A 4,954-nucleotide genomic window follows, 5' to 3' on the forward strand; every position below is an offset into this window, starting at 1 on the left:
TCTTATTTGTAACTAGTTTCACTGAAAATTCTTCAGTTTTAGTGTGCTGCTAAATCTCTTGTTTTAAAGATAAAGAGATTTGTACATTCTTAAAAAAAGAAGAACATGAGGAAAACATTAATCTTAGCAATTTCTGATAAAAAGAAAAAAAAAACCCTGTTTTTAACTTACCACTGATTTTTACTAAACTTTTAAGCTTTAGTTTATGCAACAGGATCACAATTTATTTCCCCAGTTACTCACACCCAGATTGTTTCAAATCCCCAACAGGGAAGTCCAAATCATCATGCTTTAGATTCCGATGCCTTAGCTTCTGCAGTGTTTCTCTCAAAGGGGCCAGAATGATCCCAGCATTCCTGTCTTCACCCTCAGAAGACAGATTATGCTTTTCAATAATTACAAATTATGCTTTTTGATTTATTCTTGGACAAGTTCTCATAACAAGTAGCGAATGCTCTGTCCCCTTCTGAGGGCTCTCCAGATTGTTGTAGATGAGATATCATTAGTGATCCATTCATTCACTATGTGAATGTTGCTCCAGTGTTTTCACAGCACGTCAGATCATGGATGAATTTTTGAGCATCATTTCCTGCCTGAGTATACATGTGAACTCATAGTCTGCCACAATCTGGGTGATGTCTTCTGTCTTCTACAAATTGGGAATACCAAAGGACTCCAATAATCTGTCCCACACAACAGCTTGACCTTTGTTGTACCTTTTGGTTTGGACTCCAGGGATTTCTTTCAACTAGAATCCTGTCTTTGTTCAGTCCACTTCCTCTTTTGTCCAGGCCTTTCTAACATATGCAAGTTCTGCTGGTTATCACAGTTACTAGCCTCCAGTTTCTCCTGATGGTGTATAAGCACTTTAACAGTTTCTATCTGCTCCTTTTGAAGACTTTTTTATGTATCAACTTCCACCCATTTGGCATTCTTGGTGGGAGGTTTTGACGTGATGACCCAGTGATGGGCAGGAATGAGTCCATTCTCCTGGTATTGCCAACAGGAGAGATTATGTCTTCGACAACTCTGTATCTTCCTGTTCCACTCATGTAGTCCTTGGCCAGCTCAAACAGCCTGAGGTGCATGTTGGTGATAGGATTAAAAGAACCACAAGCAAGGAGAACCACTTGAGTCTTCTCTGAATTTTCCATGGTAAGAAGTTGAAGTTGTTGATTTCAGTAGAAAACTGTGATGCCTCCCTTGTCTTTTCCATGCTTCTGGATTTGACGCCTTCCCTCAAGGCATATCCAGATGCAGGGTTTTCCTTAAAGACCCTCTCAGCCTCACTAGGAAAAAACCTTAGAAAGGCTGCAGTAGGCTCAGTCAAGGGAGAAAATATTTCCTCAATCTTTACAGTTGCTATTCTTTGGATGGGGCCTTTTGCTTTTATTTTCTTTGATGCCCTTGAGAATTTGCCTATGGTATAATTTGGGTTCAGTTGACTGGCTTCATTTCTGGATGATTTCAGGGGAACAAGGCTCAGCTCAGCACTCCTGAGCCATGTGCTCTAACCCTGGGGGCTGAAACAAGGCCCACAGCTTTGTTCCGTGGCCTGTCAAGGTTAAATACCTGGTGTGCCAGAGGGGCTGAAGTGTTCCTGGTTTGCTGGCAACAACACTCCAATGGGAGGTGCTGGCAAAATCACTTCACTGGAGTAGTGGCAGAGCAGTTTGTGCATGTGCACTGGTGGCAGTGGGATGGTAAAGTCCACCCATGCATGCTGGCAAAGCAGTGGGAGGAGGGTTCACTTGGGTGCATACTGACAGGGGCCAGTCTGCAGAAGCTCTTCTACAGATAGCGGGGTCTGCCAGCAAAGAGGCTATCGCAGTGGCCACTGCGAGGAACCCTGGTTGGGCATCCGAGGCTGCACTGCCAGTGGCACAGTGCAGGCAAGTGGGCACAGCCAGGCAGGGACCTCGAGAGAGATTGGCAGACAGGGTGGCACTCAGATCAGAGTGGCCCTGTCTTATGGGCAAGAGAGCCCTGCTCTGTCCAGCTCCAACAGTCAACAAAGGCCAAACCTTCTTGAGGAATGTGGCAAGCCTTGGGGGATTGGCACTCCTGGTCATGCTCCACTGCAGCGATTCCTATGCCAACGTTTCTGGGCTCCACACAGGTTGGAGTCCTGCCCCTGCCGACCCTAAAAGCAGCTCTCTCTGCCAGCTCAAATGTTTGTGGGGGTCATGGGATCTCCTGCAGCTAGCATTCTGGGGTCCGTGGTGAGAGTAGGACACTCCATGCCTACTTAACTAATCCCTTCCCCAGGAGCCACTGGGGGCCAGGAATGAGTCCTGGTGCTTGACAACCTCATTGAGAGTTCTCAACTTCCTCCCCCTTCAGCCTAATTTCTGCATCCTCCCTTCATCCACTCTCAATGCCTACCTTCTAAAGATCTGCTTGGGCTGTGCTGTCTTCTTGATGGCCTGGTTTTTCAGTGGGGGATACTCTTCCTGGCTGCATCTAATCAGCCATCTTGACTCTCCTCCTTTGCTTACAGTGAATTTTGTACTTTCATACGTTTTTATGTTGTTAGTGTCCTTTTGTTTCAAGTTGAAAAACTTTCTTTAACATTTCTTTTAAGGGAGGTCTAGTGGTAATGAACTCCCACAGTTTTTGTTGGTCTGGAAAAGTCTTTATCTCTCTTTCATTGCTAAAAGATAGTTTCACCGAGTATAGTATTCTTGGTTGACAAAGTCCCTCCCCCATCCCCTAGCCATCACTTTAAATATATCATCCCAAGCTCTGCTAGCCTACTTTCTGCTGTGAAATCTGCTGATAGCCTTTGGAGGTTTCCTTGTATATAAATGAGTCACTTTCTTCCTGCTACTTTCAAAATGATCTGAAATTCCAGAATGGAAGCAGGGGTGCATACTTAAACATTGGAAATAAGGTGGGGAAACTCAGTTTAATGGTCATCAAGGCCCACTATTTCTTGAGCTGTATAATAAAATATTAAGCATGAAACCTTCTAGGCCTACCTCTTTCCTAGCAATGGATTTCTTTTCTTTTCTTTTTCTTTTTCTTTTTGTTTTTTTGAGATGGAGTTTTTGCTCTGTTGCCCAGGCTGGAGTGCAATGGTGTGATCTCAGCTCAGTGCAACCTCCGTCTCCTGGGATCGAGTGATTCTCCTGACTCAGCCTCCTCAGTAGCTAAGATTACAGGTGCCCGCCACTGCACCCAGCTAATTTTTGTATTTTTAGTAGAGACAAGGTTTCACCATGTTGGCCAGGCTGGTCTCGAACTCTTGACCTCAGGTGATCCACCTGCCTCGGCCTCCCAAAGTACTGGGATTACAGGCATGAGCCCCCGCATCCGGCCTAGCAATGGATTTCTTTTACTGAGTCACTTGCGCTGTGGTTCCAATAATGACTTATAATTTCCCTGTGTTGTGAGATATGACAGCAGTTTGGCACACACAGAATTAACATTATTGTCATCTCTGTGTCTAGGTTTATGAGCAAGACCCTTTGGCTAGCTCATGGGATCCTTGAGAAATGAGAATTAGACAAGGCTCAGTGGAAGAATGAAAGCTGTTGTCACTATGGAACCATCTCGTATATTTATTCTTCCTATTTGCTAATTATATTTTGTTTTCCTTTTCATAGCCTCTGTGACAAACTCATGACCTTGTTGCTTTGCATTAAAAACTCTGAGCTTTTTTTTTTGTGGTTCACTGAGTTCACAGGCACTGTCTGAGTGGCGCCAAGCATTAAATTTATCTGAGCAATTAATTGGGCTTTTTGTCTATGAGACTACCAGAAAATTTAGCAAAGCAAAAAAAAAAAAAAAAAAGACATTATTAACTGATGCCTATAGACTATTCTCTTGCTCAATAAATAACATTGAGCTCAAGTCAATATGGCTGCTACAGACCTAGTCTATGATATACCCCAAGGCTAAAATTATCAGAGCTAAATGGAAAGAATCTGGATATGAAAATTTGGGGCAGGTACTTGAAGCTGGACTCAACTACTAATGGTAGAAAAAACAACCAGGCAAGTAAATCTTGGTGTCCAAAAAGCACAGTGATAGATTATTTCTGAACCTTGCCCATCGTATTGGGAGTACAGGGGCACCTGGTGCTGTCTTTACGGGGTGTTGGGTGTCATTGTCTGAGACTGAGAATGCAGAACAATGGGTATATGAATGCTGAGGAAGTCAGAAAGATTACCAGGTCTTAAAAGCAAGAGGAAAAGCTCATTTGGGATATGGAAGTAGGAGTTCAGAGTTTGAGGGAGAAGTTTCCGTAAGAGCAAAATAAGAAAAATGGAGTGGAGCATGAGAAACTTACATTTAACATCCAGGAAGAGTAGAAGTCATTCCACCATTGTTCTGCTGGAAGCTGGATTAAAGATCAAGGAATTTGAGGGCAGCGGATGAAGAATAGTTGGTGAGCAGATATTATTGCCTCAACCTTGGGTTCTGTCTTCAGAGGTAGGGCTTCAATTTTTGAAGAGAATTTCTGGGAGCTATGTATAGTTTTTTTTTGGAGTAAATGAGGGAAATAGGATGCTGGAATAGGGTTTCAGCCACAGTGAAATTATGGAAGTTCAAAGCTTGGATACAGGATACTTTTTCTTTTTCTTTTCAAACTCATGTTTTTGAAAAGCAGAAATGTTTTCACAAAAATCACAGTATTCTAGATACCAAAACCAGCATAATAATTTCAATTACAAATTCATTACTTACTAAAGTTCATGAAGTCTTCCTGTGGAATAGAATAGATTCCAAGACCTGGGGTATAATTGGACAGAGGTATTCGCAGCAATGAATAGTGGAGAGTGCTAGACAGTTCAGAACAGTTTATACAAGAACCATAATCAAACGGGAAACAAATAATTGATGGGCACCCACCATACACAAAGAACTAGTCATTGAAAAAATCAGGTATGTAAATGTGTGTATGTGTATATGTGTGTGTATTGCATGTACATTTATGTGTCTGTGTGCA

General features: G+C 42.7%; 1 pseudogene; it reads right to left on the minus strand.

The window, feature by feature from the left end:
- Positions 1 to 284: 284 nt before the first annotated feature.
- Positions 285 to 1,154, minus strand: LOC129038882 (nicotinamide/nicotinic acid mononucleotide adenylyltransferase 1-like; annotated as a pseudogene).
- Positions 1,155 to 4,954: the final 3,800 nt, after the last annotated feature.

This window comes from Pongo pygmaeus, chromosome 1 (genome assembly GCF_028885625.2).
Source record: "Pongo pygmaeus isolate AG05252 chromosome 1, NHGRI_mPonPyg2-v2.0_pri, whole genome shotgun sequence".
NCBI classification, from domain to species: domain Eukaryota; kingdom Metazoa; phylum Chordata; class Mammalia; order Primates; family Hominidae; genus Pongo; species Pongo pygmaeus.